The sequence below is a fragment of the Sciurus carolinensis genome, chromosome 11, assembly GCF_902686445.1.
Source record: "Sciurus carolinensis chromosome 11, mSciCar1.2, whole genome shotgun sequence".
Lineage (NCBI taxonomy): Eukaryota > Metazoa > Chordata > Mammalia > Rodentia > Sciuridae > Sciurus > Sciurus carolinensis.
The window spans coordinates 7,424,626-7,451,265 of NC_062223.1; the positions used below are offsets into that span (position 1 = coordinate 7,424,626).

The following is a 26,640-nucleotide window of genomic DNA, read 5'->3' on the forward strand; positions in this document are numbered from 1 at the left end:
GCCTGGCTCCTCCGCCCCAAGGTGGCGCGTGCCTTCTGGCACATTCCAGAGGCTGCTTCAGGGATCCATGGGCCTCCGCTAATGGTGGACTCTTGCTGTAATATGGGCGGAGACTCCAGCAGCCAGCTGATGGTGCCTGCGCGCCAGCACCCGGGGCCCGCCTGAGTATGGTAGACTCACCACGGGAACGCAGAGGACTAGAGAGCTCGGACTCCAAGTCCCAGTCCCGTTCCTCCTACCAGCTGTGTGACCCCAGGCAAGTCACTTAACCTGTCTGGGTTTCAGGCTCCTATTCTGTGGAATGAAGACCTAACAGGAATGTAGTGGGATCTTCGCAAGGACCATGTTTGCCAAGTGCACGGCAGAGTCCATGCTCGGTGGGTGGACCAGGGGGCGGGACCCAGGCTCACCTGTGGGCACTGAGGCCCCGCCCTCCTCGCAGCCAGCCTCCAGCCTGAGCGTGGGAACTTCCCTGTGCAGTGTTTGCCTTGGGCTGTCAGCTCCACAGCTCCTGCCAGGTCGCCCAGCTGGGAGGGAGGAATAGTCCCTGACCTCTGCTTCCCTTGCCAGAGGTGACTTGGCTCCAACCCCACCCCATCCCTGAAAGCCAGGCCAGCCGTGGTCCCCCTCCAAAGGGGAGGAGGTGGGGGTCACCCGTGCTGAGAGAACCTGCAGCCTCGCCCCACCTCCTGAGCCAGCCCCAGCCCCTTCCCTGACCCCTCCCCGGCCACGGAACTGGTCCTCTTCCTCTCCACCCCAGCACCCAGCGCGGGACGCAGCCCACGCTCAGACTCAGACCCTTGGCGGAACCAGGAACCTCCGCCCAGGTGAGACCCCCAGCCCTGGGGCCAGGCACCCTCCTGCCCATCGGACTCCACCCAGCCCTGGGGGGCGTCTCTGGGGGCGCCGCAGGTCTCCAGCAGCTGGGGCCACTTTCTGCACTAAGGTTGGTCACTCCACCTCGGTGTCCCCTGTTTCCTGGTCCTGGGACCGAGGGGTCCATTTCCGCCCTCTCCCTGCCCACGGCCACCTCCCGCTTCCGCGTGGAGCAGCCCCGGGCAGAACCCTCTGGCAGCCGTGGCGGCACAGGTGGGGTTAAGGGCAGCTTTGGATCACGAGGCTCCGTTTCCGATTTTCCAGAAGATGCCGATTATTAATGACCATTGTTCTTTCCTTCTGGAGCATGAACACCGCGGCTCGGCTCACAACCGGAAGCGCAGCAGGTCAAGGTTCCCAGAGTATGAAATGTCAGCCTCCGGCGGCAATGACGTTCACCCCGCAGCGCTGAAAATAGACTCCAGAACTCAGCGTCCAGCCCGGGAGGCGGCAGGGCCAAGGTGAGCCGGGGCGCCACATCGGCCCCCCGAGGCGTCCAGCCTGGCTGTCCCCTCTCCTTCTTCAGAGACAAAAAGGAAGGAAGCTGAGCAGGGTCAGCCCGCGAGGACTTTGCCCTTTAATACCACCTTAGACTTGGGTCGGAACAGACAGACAGACAGCCGTTCTGCAGGGAGGTCTGACCGGGCACAAGGCCCGGGGTCTGGCAGCCCAGCCCACAGTGCCCTGTCCACCCCTTCCCTATGGAGGCTGGCAAGGTGCCACAGAGCTTGTACCCACTGCGTCCACTCCAGCACCCTCCGGCCACGTGTAGCCAGAGAGCATTTGAAGTGGACACTGCAGCTCAGTCGCTGCTTTACGAATGTGCTTTCTCTTTAGCTGACTTCGACTGAAACAGCCTGACTAGAATGGTGGCTAGTGACCACTCGTGCTGGACAGCTTCGTGTCAGGCCCAGGCGAAGAGACCAGCAACTGACTGACAGTCTCTGCCACAGACGGAGGAGGGGGAGGGCAGGCGGCAGGCAGCACTCCTGAGTGACAGGGGACTGGTGGCATCCAGTGGACCTGCGGCCTAATCAGTGACTCTGGGTCTGCAGTTCTAGTGTTAGGAGAAAAATTGTGAGCGTAGGGGAGTCCCTGTCACCCAGGCTCATGGTCTTTGCTCAGCAACCAGAGAGCATCCACAACCCCGAGCCAGATCCCAAAGCCCGGCCACCAGGAGCCTGCCTCCTTGGCCTCCCCACTTCACTCTGCACCTCCTCTCCAGGATAGGCCCCGCCCAGTCATTGGCAGCCCTGAAAGCAAAGGCCACTTCTGACTCGTCTCGGCACCCCCCACCCAAAGCAGCACCTGGCCAGCCCCATGGAAGCCTGGTGAGGTGCCCATTGTGCCCGCGATGATGAGACAGGCACCACTGTCGTGCCATTTCACAGAGGAGGACTCAGAAGGAGCGGGTGGATGAGTGGGTGGAGAGGTGATGGGGGATGGGGGTGGGGGATGGTTAGACAGATGATGGATGATAGATGGCAGATGGACAGACGATGGGTGGAGATGGAGGGGAGGATGGGTGGGTGGGTGGGTGGGTGGTGGATGGATGACAGGTGGTAATGGACAGAGGGTGGGTGGCTGGATGGATGGATTGTGGGGGGATGGGGGGATGGGGGATGGGTTGTTGGTAGATGGATGGATGGATGGATGGGTGGGTGGGTGGATGGATGGATGAATGATAGGTCATAGATGGATAGACAATGGGTGGATGGGTGGATGGATGGGTGGATGGACAGTTGAATGATAGGTTGTAAATGGATAGATAATGGGTGGATGGGTGGATGGTGGGTGGCTGGTTGGTCGATGGATGATAGATGACAGGTGGTGATGGATAGAGGGTGGGTGGATGGGTGGATGGGTGGCTGGATGGATGAATGATAGGTTGTAGATGGATAGATAATGGGTGGATGGGTGGATGGATGGATGAATGATAGATTGTAGATGGATAGACAAAGGGTGGATGGGTGGATGGGTGGATGGTGGGTGGGTGGACATGGGAAAGGACATAAGCGTACATGAATCAAAGGGCAACAAAACACCTCAGGAAGTGAGGTGAGAGGTCACATCCAGGCAGGTGGAGGTGGAGGAGCTTACAGCCCACCTTCTCCTAACCGATTTCCAGGTATATCAAAAACCAAGTCATGCACAAAGCTCTTTGAGGCTTTTGTTTTTGAAGAGATAAAGCATAGTAAGCCCTAGAGGAAGCCCTGGGCTGTGGGAGGGCCACTCCCCTCCCTCCCGCCTCCCCCTCCTGCTGGCACACTGGCCCCTCCCCGAGGCCACTTTCCCATGGGAAGGCTGAGGAACAATAGCCAGTTCTTCTGAACGGGACTCTCCCCCAGCCAAAGAGTCAACAGCAGCCAGGAGCCACACGCTGCTGGCCAATTACATAAGCAGGACATACCTGGGCCAGGCGCTGGGCCAGGGGATTTTAAGGGGAGGGGAGGCGGGGTGTGGGGAGCACCACAGCCCGGGGCCAGGTTGTGGGGGAGGGAGGACACCCAGGTGTCACTCACTGAGGCCCTCCCTGCTCTGCAGGACCTTCTGTGATCGGCAGGTCTTCACGGTGGCGCTCTGGGTGGGTGCCACGGCCACGGCCACGAGACTCCTGCGCCACCGCGGGGGGACAGGGCCCCGCCAGAACTCCTGCTCCCTCCCCTCCCTCCGCCTTCCTCTCCTCCTCCTTCACACCAGCCACCGTCCACTGGTTCCTTCCGTTGCCCACCTGTCGCCTGCCCATGCCCACAGCGGATCCCTGGGTTCAGGACCCTCACCACGAGGAGTCACGGAGGAATCGTGGCTGCTGCCCTGGGAGTCTGCTCACGGCGGGTCACCAGGACTCTGTGTGGAGCCCTTCCTGTGTATGGGGCCGAGGGGAGCCCCCAGTCGTCCTCTCCTTTACTCTCGGACGACTCAAGTTCAGGGCCATCACCTGGCTGTGGCACAGGGGCCTGAGGTCCGTGGAGCTGGGCCTTTGGTGCTCGGAGCTGGGAGGGCCTCCCGGGCACGGCCTCAAGCTGGCCTGGGCTGGACACCCAGGAGCCCTCAGCAGAGCTGGAAGAGGGAAGGTGAGGTGCCCTCAGCCTGGCTGCCCACCGCCCAACATGGGGGCCCCAGCCTGGGGCTCCCAAGGGAGCTGGGAAGATGGGCCAGCACCCTGGACTGAGCAGTGGCCTCAACCCTGGGGCCTGGCCAGGGAGCCAGGGCAGCCCTCCTCCGTGACTGGACACAGGCCCCTCTCCTCTCGGGCTCCGTCTCCCCATCTGTGAAGGGGAACCCTGGAGGGGTGTGAGCCCTTAGGAGAGTGTTCCCTGTCATCGCTGCGTCTGATACACATGACCCTCCAAGGGGCTCCCGAGAGCAGGGGCACCTGGGCAGGGGACAGGTAGCAGGCCAGCGCCCATGTCCTTGGCCTCCTAGGCCTTCTGGGGCTCCCAGGGCCCACTGGGTGTCACCCCCAGGACAACAGCAGGGTGCAAGTGACATCTGGAAGGTAGCCTCTGTCTCCTGAAGCACCCAGGAGCTGCCAAGCACCAAACAGCCATTACGTAAGCTGCCTACTTGCCACCACCGGCCACCAGGTCGCCACGTAATGGGGAAGGGACTGGCGGCCTGGCGGGTGGGGAGGGATGAGCTCAGAGGCCTCCCGCTCTGCCTTCTGTTGCGCTGCAAGCACACACATTCCGTGCCCAGCAGCGGGGCGTGGTGGGAGCGCCCACAGAGGGGCCGGGAAACTCGACATCCCGGGGGGCGGGCGGGCCTCTGGGTCATAGGCTCGGGTTGCAGCCGTGGGTGGGGCCGGGCACCCCTGCAGGCAGCAGGAGGCTGAGCCAGGATGGCACCTGAGTGTCAAGCACCCAAAGGTCCTGGGGCCTCCCTGCTGTTGGCACCAGTCAACTGCATGGATGGACAAGTGGCCATCGGCACAGCCAGGGCTCAGGGCCGGACAGGGTGGGAAGGAGCCAGGGCACAGTCCCACCTGCCAGGGTACCACGATGACAGCCCACAAGGTTGCCAGGAGCCACATAATCCCCATAGCAACCCAGATGTTCTGACTCGGGAAGAAACTGGAAGGGCAGAAAGACAGAAGGTGGCCAGTGGGTGGACAGAGCAGTGCACGGAGCAACAGTGGCCCCATGGACAGTGAAGAAGCGGCTGTGGGCCCATGAGTGTGTGGGGCGGGGAGGCCAGCAGATGGGTCACCGAGGTAGGGAGGGCTGCACGGATGGGCGGAGGGATGGGCCTTTGAAGGGAGCCGCCAGTGAGTCATGTGGACATGTGAGTCAATGGGCGGATGGAACCCGAACCCGGGGACAGGTGGAAGTCTGCCCCGTGGCCGTGTGTATGAAGGACAGAGGCTGGGTGGGCGGGCAGCGAGTGGGTGGGCGGCTGTTTCCTGGGTTACAGAGACGCAAACACCCAGCTCCCAGCCCAAGCTGACTCTGTGGGGCTGCCTGGTGACCAGCAGGCCACCTCATGGAGCCAACCCCGTGGCAGGTGGACGACATAGCAGGGACCGAGCAGAGCCCTGGCCAAGGTGGGAGGCCACTCTTTCTTCAGCACCCACTGCACTAAGTCCCAGAAGAAGCCAAAGGAGAGCCCAGCTCTGACCCGGGCCTGCTGGGTATCCAGGGAGGCAGTGCTGCCCACCTCTGGGCTGTACTGCAGGTGGGCGATGGGCTCAGAGGGAACTCAGGGCTGGGGAGGGGCTGCTGTGCAGCCAGGGAGACAGGAGCTGGCGAGGTCCCTGCTGCTCAGGCCCCAGGCCCCTCTAGGCCCCACTGCCCATCTCCAAGACCCTTCCAGCTCCAGCCCTGGAGATTCTGGCCCCAGAGACTGAGCCTCACAACCTGGGTGGAGGGAAGCCAGCCAAGAGGATGCTGGGTTTGTGCAGGTTCCTAATCTCCCTGGCCAGGTGTCCTCTCGGATGTGAGCCTGGCCAAGCCCTCTGTCCCCAGGTGTCACGTTCCCATCACTGATCCTGAGCGTGTGTTGGACGCCGGCCTGGGTCAGGGGACTGGCATTTGTACGGGGCAGGAACCTGGGAGGGCCCAGGTCTGGAGTGTTCTTCAGCAGTGGCAGGCGTGCCCCAGAGCTGGGCCCGGGCAGCAGGAGGCCCCCAGCCTGGGGTGCGAGGAGAGGGGACGCAGAGAGCTTGTGTCCCCTCTCCAGGCTCCTCTGCCCCGTGCTAACTCAGAGGCCTGGGACAGGCCGGGAGGAGAGGAGGAAGCTGGAGCCGGCCTGGTTCCCAGCACACCCTGCGGGGCTGCCTGCCCTGCTGACCAGTGGCCCACGGCTCCCCTGGGAGGCGGCCCGCAGGCCCTGGACCGGGTCATCTCGGCAGCAAATGGAGCCGAGCGGCCGTGTTCCCACGCCAGCAGCCGCCAGTGCAGGCCCGAGGAGTGGGACCTGGCCTGTCCAGGGTCAGGGGCTCCCAGTCCCCAGGCCCCCCGAGTCCTATGTGTCCCATTGCACACTGCCCACCAGGTGTCCACCGTCACCTGTCACAGAGCAGGCCAGGGCTCCTCCCCAGGACCCTCCTCCCACTCACCCACCCCACTGTGTGTGGAGGGGCCACGGGTCCCTTAGGGGCGGAGGGCAGGCCAAACCCCCAGGGCCGGGGCTGGGTGGGCCTGGCAGGGGACCCTACTCACACCCAGTCCTCTACTCTGCCTCTGGAGTGGAGACCCTCTCTGGCCTGAGATTCCATTTCTTCCTAGAGCTTTCTGAGCTGTATTGGACTATCTTTCCACCCGGAAAAGAGAGAAAAATGCCCACATTTTATAGATAAGAACCCTGGTTCCGAGAGGCTGAGCAACTGGCCCGAGTCACAGAGTGAAGCGCGAGAGCTAGCCTTCGAACCCAGACCCGCCTCCCAGCTGCGGAACGAATGAGCGAAGGCTGTGCAGCCAGGGCAGGCCTGCTCCCGCCTAGACACCCCCAGGACGCCTGGCCGCGCACTTTAGACAAGGGCGCTGGGCCACCCCTCACCAGCTCCAGTCTGCCACACAGAGGAATCCAGGTCCGTCCCAGGAGCCGCGCCAGGGCTCCAAGGCATTTCTGAGCTCCTCCCAAGCGGCTCCCCAGCCCTGCTCCAGCCCTCTTGCACCCTTCCCTCCCTCTCTGGCCTCCCGAACCTCCCTGCCCTGGCCCTAATGCCTGGGCCCTCCCCAGGTCACTGTGGTTCCTGGCTGGTGTGGCCACTCTGCTCTGCTCTGTCCCCAGGCTGTTCCCGGCTCTGAAGCTGAAGTATGGAAGGTCATTCTGTCCTGGCCTCCTTCCAGCCTCTTCTGCACACAATTGCCAGGACCGAGGGGCCTCTACCGCTTAACCTCCTCTGCTCCCTCCCTAGGCACCCCTGCCCACAGCTGTCCCAGGGCCAGCAGCAGAGGTAAGACCCCTCTGCTGTCTGTGTAGGACCTGAGGACAAGGCCAGGCAGTGGAGCCCACCACTCTGGGAAGCCCACTGTCTTCCTTCCCATGACCAGAGGGAAGAGAAGCCCACCTGCACATGCAGCCTGAGGATTCTGGGGTGCCCCTGCCCTGGGAGGCCCCAGACCCAAGGGAGAAGGGAACACGAGCCCACGCCAGCCAGAGCCGCCTGCAGCGCTGCACCCACTCGCCATCACAATCTGCTCGGGGTTGAGGGGCCCAGGGAAGGCGGCCCCGCCCCCAGATCCCTCAGCGCGGGGACGGTCAGTCGGCCTCCGTCACCATTTCCCAAAGCCAATTCCAGGTCGCCAGCTGCTACTGGGATCTAAGTTTGGGGTTCACAGGACACAGTGGTCTTTGTCAGGGCGTTTACTATGCCACCCCAGGGGACAGAGCAAGCGTGTGTGACCTCAAAATCCTCCTAGAGGGTCTTAGGGGGTGGGTATTCCCTGGACCCTTCTCCAAGAAACAGCTGAGCTGCTCTTTGCACTCGGAAGAGCTTGGTTCCTGTGCTCTACCCCAGCCCAGTACGTGGCTAAGGCTGGCCAGAGAGAGCTCAGGACAGGGTGGCTGGGCCCACAGTGGTGGACCCCCCGGAGGACAGGTCCTGGGGCCCTGGCAGCCTGTGAGTGAGCCCCACAGGTCCGGGGCAGAGGTACCCAGCTGGCCCCCAGCCGTGCCCCCAGGCTCCCTGGTTTCATGCTGCTGGCTGCCGGTCCTGCTGGCTCCTGCCCCTACCCTCAGTGGCCTTCCACATTTCCCCAGCAGCGCCTGTGGTGGCTGGGATCCTTTTCTATCGCTTCAGCATCTAATCTGGTTTCCCATCTGACCTGGAAAGGCCTCCACGCCTCCTTCCGCCTGCAGTCTTCCTGATTTGGCCTCCTGAGCGCTAGCCAGCTCCGCTCCTCCCGACACCCCGTCTCCCCTCTGCTCCCTCCACACCACCTCTCCTCTCGAGCCACCACCTGGCCTCACCAGAGCTCTTGCTGGCAACCCTGAGGCTGGGGTCGGGCCTGGGCAGCCTCCCTTCTCCTCCTCTTCCTTCCTTGACTTGGCCAACTGCTAAGCACTTTCTTGGCCCCAGGGGCAGGGGCCTGGCCTCTGTGGCCCCTTCCGGACCCAGTGCTCCAGTCTGGTGCAGAGACGAGGGAGGAAGTGCCCTTGCCCGGGGGACGGGCACAAGACCCTCTCTCCGGAGACAGGAGAACGCGCCCGCTGTGCAGATGAGCCAGTAGTGTCTAAGGCCGTCCTCCGCTGCCCTGGACTCGGGGCAGTAAGCGGCAGAGCCCTGTTGACCTTTGGTGGAGGGCGGCTCTGTCCAAGGCCTGGGCGACCCGCAGGCTCACTGGAACACGAGGCTGGCCTGGGGCTGGGTGCAGATGACCTCGCTGCCAGTCTCACAGCCTGAAAAGCTGTCCCCGTGGCAATCCGGCCCCTTGCCTCTCCCCTGCCCTCCAGGGACCGGCCACCTTGGGCTGAGCCTTCCTCAGGCCACCCCTCCGTTAGCACCCATGCTTTTCTCTCCTTCCTGTTGATTTGTGTGGGGTTGTGCACTGGACAGGGGTGAAGGTCATGTCCCCACATGAGATGCCCCACAAGCCCCCGTTAGGCAGGAATACTCAGGTGAAAAGCCTGGATTATGAGGGCAGTAACCTATCAGTCCACCCAGGCTCAGAAGGACTGACTGGCGGGTCACTGGGGACACGCTCTGAAAGGCTGCATCTTCCCTGTGGCCCATTCCACCCTCGCTGCTTCCCTGCTGCCATGACCTGAGCAGCCCCCTCCCCTCCGCCCTTCCCCCATGATGCTCTGCTTCACCTCAGGCCAGAGCAATGGAGTTGACCATCTACCTCTGAAACTGAGTCCAAAGTACACTTTTCCTCCTCTAAGTTGACCTCTTTTGCATGGTCACACAAAAGCTGACTAAAACAGAAGGGTAACACAGTCTGGGTCGCATGGGCTACCTTGAGATGCCACCAAGAGCAGAAAGGGGATGTTGAACCAACAGCTTCAGGATCCAGAATAGAAAATGTAGAAAATTCTCCTCAGTCACAGCCATGGGCATTGTCCATTTTCTCAACTGTCTTTTTACCAAACCCTGAGCCTGACAGAGTAGGTATTCAATAAGTGTCTATGGAACAGATATCGGGGGAAGGGGGTGGATGGACGGAGGATGGATGGATGGATGGATGGAGAGTTGGAAGGGTGTGTGATGATGTATGGAGAAATGGATGGAGGGAATGAGGGATGGATGGATGAATGGAAAGATGGATGGGTAGTTCGATAGATGGAAGAATAGATGTTTGGAGGGGCAGGTGGTGAGATAGAATGGAAGTACAGATAGACAGGTGGAGGCAAGAAAGTAGGAACTCATTTGTGCAAATAAACTTTGGAGAGGATATGGTGCTGAGCCTCTGACCACTGAGGTCCTGCTGGTCCAGGGAGGCGGCGGGGCCATAGGGGAGCTGCAAGAGCAGTGAGCACCAGGATTCTGCCCAGACTTTGAAGACTGGGCCTGTGGGAACTGAGGAGCTGAAGGGACCCCAGCCAGCAGGTGAGCCCCTGAGCAATGATGGCAGCAGGCCAAGTACAAGGGATGAGGCTGCCCACAGAGCGGGCAGGCTTGCTCCCGAGGGCTCCTCTCTGCCTCGGTCACTTCATTTCAGAAAGGCAGGCAGTGGATGGTCTACTCTTTTTTAATATATGATAACTTTATTGGGAGGTAATTTGCACACCGTACGATTCATCAAGTGTTCTTGGTTTGCTCAGCTGTGTGTCCACCACCACAGTCACTGCAGAACAACTTTAATCACTCCAAAAAGAAACGCTGCTTCCACTGGCCGTCTCCTCCTGCCTACCTGTCTCCTCCAGCCCTAGCAACCACGGACCTTTCTATCTGTAGATCTGTCTGATCTGGACATTTCATAGAAATGGAAACAAAATGTAGTCATTTGCGACTGACTTGTTTCATGTATGTTTCAAAAACCACCACAAAGTTCACAAAGTAGCACAAAGTTCATTCCTTTTGTGACTGAATAACATTCCACCCTGTGGAGAGACCACATTTGATTGGTCTGTTCATCAGTCGCGGGGCATCTGACTGCATCCACCTGTGGGCTCTGCCAATACGCTGCGGTGAACGTTCACATACGAGGATTTGTTTGCGTCCCTGTTTCTCCTGAGCACACGGAGTGGGCCCTGTGTTATGGGTCTGTGTCTGAGCTTTTGAAGACCTGCCAAGTGTTTCCCGACACGGCCGTGCCCTGTGGCATGCCCACCAACAGTGCCCAGGTTCCACAACGACACTTGTTAGTTTGTGGTTGGTAATGTGGACGGAGAGGCGTGCTCACCCCACCTCAGACCAGGTGAGGGGCTCCAGAGCACCCTCCAGGGTCCATAGGAGCTCCCTGTGTTGGGAGGACCAGCACCCGCTGGCCTGCAGATGGCTTCGTGAGGGGCTGCTGGGGATACCCCGATGGCCCCGGGCCAGGGCTGGCCTTGGGCACCTGCATTCAGGCCTGCAGAAGAACGTGAGCCAGGCAGACAGGAGGGAGGGTAACGCCGCGTGGGTCATCAAGAAAGGACCTGCTCATGAGGGCAGGAGGGTGGGAAGGAGGGCAGCCTGCATGGGTCTCAAGAGCTCAGCTGGAGGGCCCCTCGCCAGGGCCAGAGATCCAAGTCAGGAGGGTCCCATGGAGGGACAGCCCACGGCCCGACATCAAAGGCATCAGCCAGAGGGGGACGGGCAAGGCCAACAGGGGCGAGAGGGAGGATGTGCAGAACCCACACCCCACACCCTCCTGGGCCCTCGCAGGCGGGCAGGGGGCCGGAAGTAGGCACGAGGATAGGAATCGGAGGAAGGAAGAAGTTCCCGTTTGGATCAGACTAGACGCCCTGGGAACGGAGCTGTCCACTCACACGGTCACCACACACCACAGGCACAGTCAGACACACGTCACCTGGCAACCCCATCCTCTAGGCCATGCAAACTGAAGGGACCGCTGTCGTTTATGGGGCTCACCGTGGATCGAAACCCATCAGGCGGCCTGTGACTACCCGTGAGGGTGCCCAGGAGAGCTAGGGCCGGGTGGGGAGGAGGCCTGGGCTGAGGCCCCGGCTGAGGGTCTGCAGGAGCGGAGAAGAGCTCGCTGGGGCGCTTCCTGCCCAGGGGATCCTGCCGCCGGCGGGGAGAACTATTCCAGAGGCAGCAGGCCCTGGGAACGAGAGGTGTTGCTGCTGCCCGTCATCTGGCAGGACTGGGGTCCCTGCTTCCAGGGATGCTTGGTATGTGAAGTGCAGCGTGGTGCGGGGGGCCAGCCGCAGGGGCAGAAGCCCCGAGTCCCTCCTCCACAGCTTGGGCCTCTCAGGGACCCTGCTGGGGTAGAGACCTGGGCACAGTCCCTGTGTTTGGGAGCAGAAAACAACCCCCCTCCAGAGGGAGGGGCAGACACGCTCATCCCGACAGCTCTCAAAGGCCTGCGATCCCAGGCAAAGTGGCTGTCATCTGGCCCTTCTGATCTTAAAGGGCCCCAGAGTTCTAAATGTGCCAGAATCTCTATAAGGAACATAATGAAATGCCGTCAAGAGAACATAAATCAGGTCCCGAGTGGATAAACGAAGAGAAATGTTCTTCCAGATGACTTTATTATCACAGTTTGCCAAATCTACAAGGATCGATAGATTTATTCTATCCCTTGGATTCCAACAAGATTTTGAGTTTGGGTTTGTGTCACTTCTTTCAAAACTAGACAAAATCTTCTTTTTAAAAAATTGGGCCATGTGACTCTGATGCTCACCTGAAAGCCTCGATCTGTCAAAACTGTCAAAACTGTCAAGATGGCTTTGGAGAGGGAGACAGGGAGGGAGCTAAGCACCAGGATGTTAGCAGCCACTCTGGAAACACAGCAATAAGACACTGTACTCATGCTACAGACAGACAGGTGGAACAGAAGGGTCCAGAAACTTCTGCAAGCACATGTAGAGGAGCCCTAATAGGACAAGGACAGATTCTTCATTTAAAATGGTGGGGGCAATTGATCATCCCTTCTGAAGAAGCTGAAGGTAAATCCTTACCTCACACCACATGTAAAAATGGCTTCCAAATGCACTTAAGGTGTTTTTACACTATAAATATATGGAGGCTAATAAAGGAATATACTCCTACAACTTCACAGGACAGGAAGTCTTCCAAAGTAAGACAGGAAACCAAGAAGCCATTAAGGGGGAAAAAAGAAAAACACTCTACAATTGACTACAAGAGACACTCTGAAACGTCTTGCAAGCTCACGTGACCACGCTGGTGGTCACGGTGGGAGGAAGACGGGATGATGGGACAGCCCAGGGGAAGACAGTGGCTGAGTTGTCAGATGTCAGCATGAGCCAGGACCTGTCGGGGGATGGACGTGCAGCTGAGCAGGTCCGTTTGAACTCTTAACAAGCTGTGGGCTTGGGTGTGGGCCAGGATTCCTCTGGCACTTAAAATACAGTTGACCCTCCTCTTGCATGTCCAGAGATTTAACCAACTTTGGGCTGAAACTATTCGAGTAAAGTAACTGTGTCTGTTCTGAGCAGGTAGCGAATTTTTCTCTTGTCATTATTGCCTAAAGACACAGTGTGAAAACCACTTCCAGAGAACTGACATGGCACTGGGAATCCCAAGTCACCTAGAGATGAGGGAAGGGTATCGGAGGGTGTGTGTAAGTCCCGTACAGACCCACAGCCTTTTATATAAGGGACTCGAGCGCCCCCAGAGTTTGGTATTTGTGCGGTGGAGGGGGTTCCAGGAACCGACTCTCAACAGAACACTGAGGCACAATCGTGTCCATCCCAGGAACGTGCCTTAGCAATGTGTGGCTGTAGCCAGGCTCTCCCCACACTGATCCTACATGCTGGAGAGGCCTGGTCTCCCCCTCCTCACACGCCCTCCTGTCCCCAAAGCTGTCATTGGCACACGCGGTGGGAGCGTGCGGGTGTCAGGCCTGCCGGGTGCGTCAGAAGCCCTGGAGAGCGTCAGCCCCATGCAGTAGATGAATGAAGAGCAGATGGAAGAGGAGCAGGGCACTGAGGCCCTGGGCACTGAGGACCTCAGACTGCCACCGACAGAAAGCCAGGGCCAAGACCAGAGGTGAGCCTGCCACCAGGCGAGCGTGCGTGGCACCGTGGAACTGTATTTATCCTCAGAAAGAGTTAAAGGCTACCATTTGCAGGGATGCTATGCGGAGTGAGTCAGCCAGGCGTGGAAAGACAAGTGCCACGTGTCCTCACTCGTACGTGGAACCAAAGTCGGTTGACTCCATGGGAGCAGAGCGTAGCGACCGGGAAGCGGGGAGAAAGGGGAGTGGAGGGAGGTTGGCAAGGGGAACCCGACTGAGCTCCTGGGGAGGCATAAGCTCTAGTGCTCCGCGGCACCACCGGGCACCCACGGGTCACACCCCACAACCGAAGAGGAGTCTGACGCTTCCTAAAGCAAACAAACGGCAACAATCTAAGGAAATGGAAATGCCAACCCCCCTGGCTTGAGCATTACCCACTCGATACGTGTATCAAGTCTTCCCGTTGTGATCAAAGGGGTGCTGGACTCACACCAGGAGGGATCCAGTGAGCAGAGGGCCCTCTGACCTCGGCTCCCTCCCCAACCAACCTCCTACCTCAGAACTTCCTTGCTCTTCCAGCGGTTCCCAAATTAGTTCACGGCAGGCTCACCTGGAGGGCTTATTAAAGTGCGGATTGCTGAGCCCACCCCCAGCATTTCTTCTTAAAAATTGTTCTAGGTAGTCGGTTACCTATGTCTTTCCACACAAATACAGTGTGGGCTGTCCTGGTCCATGAACATGGGCTACCTCCAATCCATGAATAGGGGTTACCTCCCCATTGACTCCTGAAGTCTCTGACTCAGCAAGTTGGTGGGGGGGAGGGCTGAGACATTGCCTTCTACCTAGTATCCAGGTGACATGGACACTGCTGGTCTGGGAACCCCACTCTGAGAACCACCAAGTCATGGCTTTTCAGCTTTGCCTGGTTGGGAAGGTGAGGCTATCTTGAAGACCCAGGACATGAAGGGAACTTTGTCCATGTGCACATCACAAGAGGCCAGTTCTCCTGGGATTTTCATGCAGGTAGCTGGCTTTTCACATTTTCTAATCCCCAGCAGGTAACAGTGAGTTGAGTGCCAGGAAGACACAGGTGTGCAGGTAGGGTCCGGATATACAAGCCCCTTGTGGGAAAGGGGTTTTCCTCTAAGTATCAAGTTCCCTGATTTTACCAGGAGAGTTTCTCATCTTTGGGGATTTCCCTTCCCAACAAATATCCTCTCAGGAAATCTCAGAAAATCATCCCCAGTTCCAGATAAGGCTCTGCTCTCCTCTGGCATAGCACGCCTGACCCTAAAGTGAGCCCATCTGTGTCCTGGGGCAGGGCCGAGGGGTCCAGGGAGCTTGCAGAACAATATGCCACAGTGTGCAGATCCCCCATCCTCTCTGCCTTGACGAGGAGGACGAGAGCCAGCCCAGGACAGGGACACGCCCCACAGGCAGAGGGAGGAGTGTGGGCAGACAGAGGCCAGCCCCAGCGCTCGTGGTGTCAGGGCTTGAAGGAGGCTCCCTAGTGGTCACCTCTCAAACCCCCAGGACCTGACGCCAGGCCTCAGCCTCCCCACCTCTTCTTCCTGCCAAACTGCCCTTGGGAGGGAAGACTCCCCTCAGCCCCCTCCACCTGGTGACCGCCCATGCTGGGCAGAGCAGGCTCAGGGTGCTTGGCGACGTGAGTCACAGGTCCAGCATGGCTCTGGCCCACTGTCTCTGCCCTGCAGGGTGGGGAGCCAGGGAAGGGTGGCCTGGGTGTCCACCTGAGGGCCCACCTGCTCTCCCACACTCCCCAGAGTACAAGGGCTTCCAGGAACAGAAGCCGCTCCTCGGAGTCCTCGTGGGGGACAGCACAGGCCTGCTGTGAGGAAGCAGGGACCCAGAGGGAGGGTGAGTGGCCATGGCTACCGAGAGCAGGGACTTGCCATGCGATTCCCCCAGGATGAGGAGCCGGGCATGGGAGGCCAGAGCCGAGTTCACCCCAGGCGTGAGGGACGAGCAGAGGCCACAGCCTGCACCAGGCCAGCAGAGGCCATCCTGGGGACCCACACCCCTGACACGTGCACCCTCTCCCTGCACTGGGGCCCCAGAGCCCACAGCTCCTTGCAGCCCAGCCATGGCTGGGGACCAGACCCCCACTCTGGGGATGGAGAGGGTCCAGGTGAGGTGTCTGGGGTGCATTACCTGGTGCTGCCCACCAGCCCGGTCTCACTGACCTGCCACCTCAGAGCCGCGCGCTCCTGGGAAGCCTCCAGAGCAGGCAGCCACGTGGGAGCAGCGGCACAGCCCCGCTGGCTCTGGAAGGCGACGTGGGTGCCCCCCTAGTGTGGCCCGAGGCCCGGTGGGAGTGGGCTGGGGATGCTGCCGCCACGGTTTCTGGTTTTGAGTCCTTGGCACCCGGCCTGGCGGTGGACACAGAGCGGGCACGGGAAGCGTCGTGGCTCAGGCTTGCCAGAGCTGCGCAGATCCACAGCTGCTGCCAGCCCCCCGGGCTGGGAATCCTCCACGTGGCTCTGACGTCCCCGTGGCCTGGCCCTGAGACCAGAGAGGTCCCGTCACCAAGCCGGGCCACGCACACTGCTCTGGCACTCAACAGCATCTGTGGGGCAGCATCTGTGTCCAGGGTCCCGCCTGCTCCACCCCTGTGTCCCTAGCATGCACCCCCTGGCCTAGGCCTGGAGTCCTCCCTGTAGATGTGCCCAGGCACCTGAGGGGTCAGCACTGAGCCAGCGGCCCCCACAGCAGGCAGCCGTCGTCCGGCGTCCTGGAGGCTGGAAGCTGGGGATCAGGTGCTGCAGGGATGGGCACAGAGGCCTCTCTCCCTGGCCTGGAGACGGCACCTTGTCCCTGTGTCCTCCCGGGGTCCTCCTGTGTGTCTGTGTCAGATGGACCCAGGCCAAAGACCTCACTTTAATTAACCACCTCTTCAAAGGCCTGTCTCCAAGCACGTTCTGAGGGGCTGGGGGTCAGGACCTCAGCATTTGAATTGAGGGGTCACAGTAAAGGCCTAAAGGCATGAAGAACGTCACATGACCCTCTGGCAGCATCAGGACACGAGAGAGCCTGGATCCCTCAATTGCCTGACACGTTGTGCCTTTACTTTGAGGGGAAGAGAAATCCTCAGGTTTTTTCGAGCTGCTGAGATTGGGAGGTTTACTCGTTAAGGCAGCGAACCCTAGCTTATGTGACTCACCCGCCAGCAGCAGGCCGCCACACGCTCCGCACAGCCCTGAGCCAGGCACCAGGACAGACATCACCAATCCATCCTGGCTGCCCATCCATCTTTCCTACCCCTCTCAGCACTGCAGCCCACACCATGGATCTGTGGACTGCGGGATGCCACTCGGGTGGGTGAGCAGTTTGCACTCCTCACTTGACACACAGGGATCAAGCTTCGGGGAGAGGGGATCTGTGGACTTGGACGCCTTCCTTCTCCCTGACATTCACATTGTCACGTAGGTCTTCTCGCCTGCCTGCCTGGGCCCGAGGGCCGCGCCTGCCCAGCCTCGTCCAGCTGTCCACCTGTCCCCGCCAGGCGGCCACCGTGATTTCAGCGTGGGTCACGTCTCCCCTCCCCCTTAGCTGCTACTTAGTGGAGCCAAGTGGGAACTTGTTCCTCAGGACGCTGGGGAGGCGCTGGGCTGCCCGCGCCTGCTCGTTCTTTCTCAGGGTGTGCCCAGCCTCAGACCCTGGACGGCCCATTCTGCTCTCGGTGGGGCTCCTTCCAGGAGGCGTGCCAGGCCCAGAGCGGAGCCCACACCCCGGCCCTCGGCTCCCTCCCGCATCTGACAGGGAAGGGCCGTCCCGGGACACCGGCTCCCAGCAGAGGAACAGAGCGAACATGAGTTTTCACAATGGGGCTTTGATCTGCCTAATGTCACAAGACAGGCTGGGGACAAGCGCCAGGCTCCGTGTGGCTCTGGTTCCCACAGGAGTGCCCTGTGCAGGTATTCACACGGGAGGTTCTTGGCAGGCCCAGGCGCTGGGCCTGTGCCATCGCAGACACAGCCCCGGCAATTAGGTTTTGGGAAACGGTGGGCGAGGTCTGTTCGAGGTCTGCTGCGCCAAGGTTTCAGCCTGCGGCCTGCAGGCGGCTCAGGGAGGAGGGGAGGGAGTGTCAGCGGGAGGGGCGCCTCCTGGTGTGAACGAGCGGGGCACCAGGAATCCTGTGGTCAGGCAGGACCGGCGTGCACGAAGGCCGGGTTGGCACCCTGGACAATACCCACTCTGTCCCCGCTGATGGCGACCTTCACCAAAGCACTCGGGGAATGGGCTATGGCTGCGCCCAGGTGTGTCCAGGGCACTAGAAGCACAGGAACAGGCCCTGGCTGTGGGGACAGCTCACAGGACATTTTGTAACTCGGGTGCCCATGAGGTGCCAGGGGCCCACCCTCGGGCTCTCCAGACTCGTTGTCCCCACCTGGGCTCAGGGCAGTGGTCAGACCGGGGAGCTGCCTCCAATCCCCAGGCAGCTGGATCGGGCTGCAGCTCTGGTGCCCTGGTGGTGTCCCCTCGCCTGGCCGAGCAGGATGTACTGGCGTCCTGAAAGGTGGCGGGCCACGGGAGGCCGGCCCTTAGCAGGCCAGGTATGGTTAGACCGGGTCAGCCCGAGCTTCTTCCTGCTGCCGCCTTCCTGACCACCCCAGGAGCCGTCCACTCACGCTGGGGTCCTGCTGTCGGGTCCTGCTGATCCATTCCTCTGAAACGCTGCAGCTTTAGACAAAATGCCTGGCAGCCTTCCCTGTCTCCCCATTGACCTCTTAGTGCAGGCCGGTGTGGCCGCGGGCAGCCCTGCCTGGACCTACCAAAGCCTCAGGCACCATCTGCCAGGTTCTGTGCAACGTGCGTCCATTCGGTCCTCTCGAGGCCCCCGAGAAGCTGCCTTCAGCATCACTTCTAGGCCTTTGGGGAACCCGAGGCTCAGAGAGGCGAGATCGCCTGCTGGTAACCCGCATCTGGCATCTGGGTCGGGGACCGCGGCCACCTCTCTGCCTGGCTCACTGCGCCCTCCCAGGGCTCTTCGCTGACTCCAGAAGGGCTGCCCTGAGCACAGGCCGTGCCTGTCACACGTGACTCAGTCCCCAGCGGGACCGCGCCTCACGTTCACCACGGCCCTCCTGCGCTCAGGCCGGGCCACTCTTGGCAAGTTAGCAAGAGAATGACCGGGGCTGCCCCCCCTGCCCACCCGGCAGGCCTGCCCGGCCCACGCCAGCCTCGCATTCCTTGACCCATGTCCAGCGTGGAGAAGCAGGCTCGTGACAGGAGCCCCAGCTGCTCAGGGGTGGTCAGAGACCCGGACCCTGCCCTGCTTTGCCTCCATCCTCAAGGAGGCCAGAGAGACCCCAGGAAGTTCCCTGCGGAGGCCCCCAGGGCACACTGCACACGGCCAGGACCCGCTGCCTGCTGATGACCTTGCTGCAGCCCCACGTCTTCTGGGAGTCAAGGCCTCTGCCCCTCACCCTGCCCGTGGTGGCCAGCTCGGGACCTTGGATGACCTCACAGTGAAACCGTACCCTTAGGTGGCATCTCCCAGGGTGTTCAAAGGTGACAGAGAAATTCCTCACTACAGGAGTTGGTCTGCCACAACCCCGGCCCTGCACGGAGCTGCCCCGGACCTGTGAGTCCCCAGCTGTGACACGTTCAGCAGCCAGCAAGTGGCCTTACTCGTTCCCACGGTGGAGGGCGCAGGGAACAGTGGGAACTTGCAGGCTTGACTGGCGCTCTGACTCCAGGGCTGCAGAGACCCCCGGCGCCCTTGCGAGAGCCGCGTCAGCAGGGCCCAGGCCAGCGGGCGTCTGTTGGTGCTGGGCGCTGGGCAATGTGAGCACCTGGGAGGGAATAACGGGACCCCTTGGCCGGCCCCTCCTGGTGTCCGGGAAGCCCCCACGCCCTCTCGGAGCGGCAGACCTGCTTCCTTGGGAGGAATGTGGTCGTGCAAGCCGCCAGGAAGCCATTCTCAAGAACCCGGCGAGGTTGCTTCAGCTGCTGCTGGTTCCTCTGATCACATGCTCCCCACAGGCAGAGCCAACCCCGGTTCCCTGCTGTCCTGAACAGGCACACACCACCTGCAAGGGGGCCCCACAGGTGTGGATCTTCTGCACAGAGAGCATGCTGGGAATAGGCTGCCCACTGCCTGGTGGAGATCCACCTCACCAGGAGCTCACAAGCAGTCTGGTGGCAAAGGCTCCCATGCCATTGCACAGAGGAACACACTGAGGCTGAGGCGTATAACAGGAGCACACATCCTGTGAGCAGCAAGAAGCAGAGCAGACTTGGAGCCCAAGGCCCCAGGAGCAGCACAGGTGCAGACATGAGGAAGGACATGCAGCTGAGATCGAGGCCAGGAAACAAGGAAACGAAAGGCCATCAGGCTGTATCCAAGGAGAAGGGAGGAGAACCAGGTGAGAAAGTGTAGGTACTGGAGGAGTGTCAGTCCCCTTTCAGTTACTGTGACAAAATGCCTGAGGTAATCAACTTAAAAGGATAAAAGGGTTATTTGGCTCATGGTGTCAGAGGTTTCAGTCCCCAATCGCTTGGCCCTGCTGTCTCAGGCCTGGGGCAGCATGGCAGTCATGGCAGGACTGCAAGGTGGAGAAGGCCACGTACCTGGCGGCCACAGGGAAGCACAAAAGGAGAGGAAGGGACCCGGGTCCCCATACCCCTTCAAGGGTGCTTTCCCAGTGGCCTAACCCCCTCTACCAGGCCCCACCTCCTAAAATTGCACCACCTGCTAATAACACCGCAGGTTGGGGATCATGGTCTCAACACATCATTTGGGGGACGTTTCAAATTCAAATAGGAGTGTGCTTCCAACAGGGCCCCATGTGGGCCAGGGGCCCCTTGAGATCACAGAGGATCAACCAGTGGGTCACCTGGGAAGCTCTATGGAAGAGCTTCCCACCATATTCAGGGAGTTAGCGAGTCAGTGAGGCCGCCACACCCATTCCTTGGATTGAGAAGCTGACACGTGCACATCCCCCCCCCCACCTCCCCTAAAGAAGACCTGGTGCAAGACTAGCTCTCCTGAATTTAAAATAAAAAAAACTGCAAACGGACAAAACATATTTAACGACTCACTTAAGGCATCAGGCAACAGGTAGCTCAGAACCATGATCCCTAGAGAAGGAGAAGAGAGGTAAGCCCTACCGTCCCCTCGGCGCTCCTACTGGGGCATGGAGCAGGGGTTTAGCAATCTCTCCAAGTTGAGGAGACATAGGAGCATAAGGAGACTGAGACGGAATTAGTCAGGCAGAGTATAAAGAAGAGGGAACTATGCAGAGAAAGGACTCCAGAACATTCGCAAGATCTCTGTGATCTGTGTCGAAGACCAGTCTGCGCACGTGTGCAGAAGCTGCTTGAGGCAGGCCTGGGACACGTGCAAGTTTCTGACGGCCACAGTGGCAGACCTTTTGAGCCCCTGAAGCAGTCGTGGAAACCAGAAGGATCATGCCTTCGTCATAGAAAAGAATTGGTCCTACAGGACAGACAGCTCAAGAACCGCCCTAAACAACTTCTAACAGATGAAAAGCATCCACGTGTAACTTTACTACCAAAATAAATTTCAATGACACTATAAAGGAAGACAACATCCAAACCCAGAGCAATGCAACACTAACAATGCCCAGCATCAGAACAGAAATCACTAGACACACCGACAGGTAGCAAAACTGGAACCGTAATTAGAAGAGTTGATCAAAAGAAATAGACCTAGACAGGACAGAGGTGATGCTATTAGAAAACAGTGGCTTTAAAAGAGCTATTAAAAATCTACTTGCAACGTGAAAGGAAAACATGAACATCATGAGAAAAGGAGGATGTATATTTTAAAAAACAAACAGAGCTTCTGAAAATGAAGCACACGGCACCTAAAATGAAAAATTCATGTTTAGAAGTTTCAAGACTGCAGAATAAAAGATCAGAGATCTCAAATACAGCAATGTTGAAACCACCACAGAGACAGATGTAAATAAAGGAATGGAGAGTGTGCGTACAGTCGAAACGTGTCCCCCAGAATTCACGTGTTGGTGGCTTCATCTCTGGGGCGAGCATGCTGGGAGGTGGTGCTTAATGGAGGTGGAGAAGGGGCTAATTTTGTCACAAAGGACCCAAAGGAGTACATCTGCTCTTGCCCTTCTGCTTCCGCCATTCGATTAGGCAGCCAGAGGGCCCTCACTGGGTGTGAGCACCTTGATGTTGGACTTCCCAACCTCTGGAACAAGGAGCCAATGAATCTCTGTTCACTATAAATCACCCAATCTCAGGTGTTCTGTCATAGTGGCACCAAACAGGCGAAGCCACTCAGTGACCTCCGGGATGACACCAAGTGGTGTAGAGCTCCTGTGGGTGGAGCCCCAGCCAGAAAGGGGGACCAGGCGAGAGCATTTGAAGGGACAACGTGCCCGACTCGAGGGAAACCACAAACACATGTATAAGGAGCTGAAAGGAATCATCACCTTCAGTGCAAAATCTATAGCCATAAAACACTAAAACTCTGGTAGAAAAAGAAGAGCTGAAACTTTGCAGCCTTGGGTTAAGCAGAGATTTTTTTTTTAAAGGAGAAAAATAATTTTATTTCAATAAATACCCAAAAAAAGCATTTGACATTAGTCAACGCACACTCACTATAAAAACTCAGAAAAATAGGAATAGGGAAGGTTATTTTTAATCTGAAAAAAGCATCTATCAAAATGAAGAGCAACGATCACTCTCAATGTTCAAGTATTTTAGCATTTCTTTCAAATTAGAAACATTGTTGACCATCGATATTTCTGTTTAACATTGTTTATTCCTGTAACATGGCAACAAATGAAAAAGAAACAAAGGGCTTTGAAATGTCACTTGTAGTAGCAACACCATAGGCGAATAGGCGCAGAGAACAGACCTAACAAAAAACAGACAGCGGTGTGGGAAATTTTAATTGAATTATATAGAAGAAGATTTATGTAAATGAAGACATAACAATTCACAGATAGACTCTATCATGAAGGTTCGTACTTTCCCAAGTTAATCTTGAGAATTAATGAAATGCCAATAAAATTCCAACAGTGGTTTTAGTGAAATTTAGCAAGCTGGTTCTAAAATTTTATGATATAGCAAAATCTACACACCTGACAAGACATTCTTTTTTTTCTAAGTCTTTATTAAGTTTTTAATTTTTTACAGTCTGCATTTTGATTCATTGTACCCAAATGGGGTGCATCAATTCGTTTCTGTGGTTGTGCACGATGTGGAGTCGCGCCATTCGCGTGATCATACATGTACGCAGTCTGTCTCATTCCACCACCTTTCAAACCCCCCTCCCTCTCATTTCCCTCCACATAATCTAAAGTCCCCCCATTCTTCTCTCACTCCCCACCACTACCTCCATTATACATCATTCTCCACTTCTCAGGGAAAACATTCGGTCTTTGGTTTTGGGGGATTGACTTATTGAAGAAGAAAAATAAGGCAAGGGGACTAGCCATGTAAGTCAGCAGGACGTATCATAAAGCCCCAGAGTTCATACACTTAATACTTGCAAAGGGTTAGGTGTGTTGATCAATGGAGTTAAACAGAGAGCCCTTAAAATATATTTAAAACATTATGTTTATACTGAGATCTCTTTTTTTTTACACCAAAAACACAATCCGTAGAAAGATTTATATTAAAAAATCTGTAAAAGAAGAATTGAATAAATGGGACTCCATCCGAACTAAAAGTTCTTCCTTTCTGTTTAAAATGTAAAGACATGCCCCACACTGGGAGAAAATATTTGCAAACCACATATCTGGTAAAGAGCTCGTATCCAAAATATTTGAAGAACTCTCAAGACTCAGCAGTAAGAAAACAAACTGCACAAATGAGCCAAGCATTCGAAGACGCATTTCACCTAAGCAGACAAAGGGCGGGGAATGAGGACGTGAAAATGTCTTCCGCACCCTCCGCCACCGTGGGACAAATCAAACCACAAGGAGACACCACTGCATACCTCTTGAGAGCGGGCCTCACTCATTCTCTGCAAACCCGTGACCAGGTGCCAGCCGCCTCACGCAGCACGATCAGCAGATCCTTGCCCCTGACCCAAAATCCCAGGGAATTTACCCGAAAGGAAAGAAGGCTCATGTTCACACGGACTCCAGTGGGACTTCACTTGGAAGAAAGGCCGTGGGAAGGTCCCTGAGGTGCAACGAGGCCACAGGGTGGTGGGACACTATCTGCCCTGATCCGGTAGAGCAGGTGTCCTCCGAAGAAGAGAAAGGGACACCGGGTCAAACTCCTGCTATCCATGTCCCCATTTGAGGGCACAGCAGAGAGCAGCCGTCCCCAGCCAGGGCAGGGCCGTGAGCCTGAGCAGCCGCCAGGAGCGGGGGTGCGGCCAAGGTGGGCTCGGGCTGGGAAGGGCGGCGACAGCCCCTCCGGAGGCCTCAGGCTCCAGGCTGAGGAGTGGACTCTGGACAGAGGGTGGTGTGGCAGCAAGGCGGGCCCTGGCAGGAGAGGACCTCCCGTCGCCACACGGGAGCGAGTGCCAGGGACGGTGCAGGGCGTGCCAAGTGGCCACCCAGCCTCGGGCCATCACGCCCGTCCCCAAGCTAACGTCTATCCCATGACACCCATCCTGTGGCTGCTGAGGACCAGTGTTGGTGAGTCGGATGTGCCAGGATGAGCCCCCCAGGGAGCCAAGTACCCACTCCACACCAGCTCCCACCCTGCCCCCTGCCGCTCTCTGAGGTGCCGGCACATCATGCCTCAGGGCCTTTGCTAATGCTGCAGCTGCCTCCGCCTGGCACCCTCCTCCCCTGATCCCTAGCTGTCACTCGGGGCCCTGCTCAAGGGTCCTCACCAGAACAGCCTACCCTGACCAGCTCCTCACATCGTCTCTTCCCTGCTAGGTGGTAAGCTCCGGGACCATGGGCCTCCCCAGCTGTCCACTGACTGCATAGAGGTTGCCTCTGGGGTCCCCGGAACTTGAGCTCACTCTGGAGGACATGTTCCTGGCAGTTCCTGGTCAGCATGTGGCACAGGGGAGGGAGGTCCAGGACCGGGGCCAAAACCCAAGATGGGTCACCGGCCGGAGAAGTTCCTCCCTCCTGGTCACAAGCACCGCGTGAGGATTCCCGAGGCTCCTTCCCCAAGCCGGGAGCACCACGCTCAGCCTGCTCCCACCCACAGACGCGCAAAAGGCCGAGTGGCGTGTGAGCTCGCGCTGGGCGCTGGGCGCTGGGCGTGGCGGGCATGGCTGGCAGCTCAGGGCCCCACTCTGGCCCGCCACCCCGAGACTGTGGCAGAGACGTGGAGCTGGGCCGTCAAGACACCACAGGCGCAGGGCACGTCCAGGGGCTGATGGCCAGGACGGCCAGGGACTCTGCTGCAGGGGAGGTGGCCGGGGACAGCTTCCCTGAACAGAGCCATGTCCACGGATCGATAGCCACAGAAGGGCATTTGACTGGGCAAATGGGCAGAAGGGCAGGGGACAGGCGCTCACATGGCAAGGCCCAGGCCACCCTCCCAGCCACGTCCTTGGCCTCTTGCTCCCTTGAGGGCTGTGCTTCCCCAAGCCCCTCTCCCTGCCCACGGGCTGGTTATCCGCTGCTGCATGACAGATGTCCCCAGTGTGGTGGCCAAGTGGCGACAGGCATTTGTTGGCCTCTCGGCACCTGTGGCTCCTCCGGGGAGGGCTGAACAGGCAGAGCCGGCTGAGGGGCTTTCCTGAGGCCGCAGCAGCCAGTCCTCCCAGGTCTCGCTGGGCCAGAGGATCTGCTTCCTGGTGATTCCCCCCACAGCTGGTGAGTTGATTATGGCTGCTGGCGGGAGGCTCAGTCCCTCCCCACAGGGTCTCTGCCGGGTCCTGGGTTGTGCAGATGGCTCGCCTCAGTGCGAGGGCATCCTGAGACCAAAGCAGAAGATCCACGTCCCCTGTGGCCTCGCCACGCACAGTCCCCTCCGCCACGCTCTGTCCGGCACACAGACAGCCTGGGCTGCATGGGGCGGGAAAGCCAGGAGATGAGGGACGCGGGCATCTTGGGAGCTGGTTCCCTCACCCTGCACCTGTCCCTGTCCCAGGAATGTCCTTCTCCCTCTATCTCCACAAGCTCCTGGTTCCCCGGGACCCGCCCGCAGGGCCTCCTGGGTCTCCTGGAGGCTGCGCAGGGCGCTCCTTCGGCTCCAGCAGCTCCAGCCCCAGCCGAGTCTGGATCCTGCCCCTCCCGCAGGTCCCTCCTGCTCTTTGTCCAGAACGCGGCTGAGCAGTGTCAGGCAAAGACTGTCTCACTCTGCAGTGGCCAGCTGGATGGATGGGCAGATGGGGCGGACGGACAAGGAGACAGCTGCCTGGGTGCCTGGGCAGAGGGGTCACTCACTGGACGTGCGGTTGGCTGGGCAGGTGGAGGAGCAGGTAGACAGGTGAATGGAGGCTGGAAGGACGGACAGCGGGATGGACGAAGCTTTGACAGGATGGACGAGTGGATGAGTAAGTGACCGAGGCTTGGGCGAATAGATGGATGGACAGGTGGACAGGTAGACCCTCGTCTGAGTGACGAGTTAATGGATAGGTTGATATTGGATCAATGCATGGACGGCTTTCCCTCTATTATATTTTGGTTTTTGTATTAGCGATTGAACCGAGGGACGCTTAGCCACTGAGCCGCGTCCCCAGCCCTTGTTCGTATTTTATTTAGAGACGGGTCTCCCTGGTCGCTTAGGGCCTTCCAAGCTGCCAAGGCCGGCTTTGAACTTTCACTCCTCCTGCCTCAGGGACCACGGCTAGATTTTGAGAAATCTTAAACCAAAAGGACCTTAAAGTGTGTCTGCAGATACAAGCCCAGTGCCAGCAAGGCCAGCAAGCTCTCGGCCACCGAGCCTGAGTTCCAGGGGCCTGGGGAAGAGGGCTCCTGGGAGCCGGCCCAGGACCTGTGCCTTCTCGCCCCCGGGCACACCCACGGGTGACGTGGGGACGTTCACACAGGATGGCCACGTTCTCCACACACCAGCGAGGCGCCAGCTCTCACAAAGACAGCTTCCTCTGGCTGCCTGTCCTGGGCTGGCCAAGGACGGAGCCCGCAAATCCCTGGGGAAAGGGGGAAGGGGCATCCTGGCGCCTGGCTCACCTGCCCCTGCTCACCTGCCCCTGCCATCTGGTCCCACCGGGCTCCCTCCCCTTTCTCACCAGAGGCCTCCGTGCCTGCGGCCTGAGGTCCCCACAGTCCCTGTGGTCAGGGAGCTGAGCACCTGCAACAGCTTTCCTTCCTTCCAGGGCAGGGACTCCACTTGG

General features: G+C 58.8%; 1 long non-coding RNA gene across 8 annotated transcripts; it reads left to right on the forward strand.

Annotated features, from left to right (window-relative positions):
• The first annotated feature begins 478 nt into the window (after window positions 1-478).
• Window positions 479-10,687, forward strand: LOC124960518 (uncharacterized). Of its 8 annotated transcripts, none has more exons than XR_007104094.1 (8): window positions 479-572; window positions 761-827; window positions 1,183-1,337; window positions 2,102-2,207; window positions 3,421-6,305; window positions 6,670-6,904; window positions 7,108-7,273; window positions 10,084-10,687. It is a non-coding gene; the product is annotated as an uncharacterized LOC124960518 (long non-coding RNA). The 8 variants fall into 8 exon arrangements; XR_007104096.1 differs by having other exon boundaries at window positions 3,421-5,550; window positions 10,084-10,686; XR_007104092.1 differs by having other exon boundaries at window positions 3,421-4,430; window positions 5,380-6,904; window positions 10,084-10,686.
• Window positions 10,688-26,640: the final 15,953 nt, after the last annotated feature.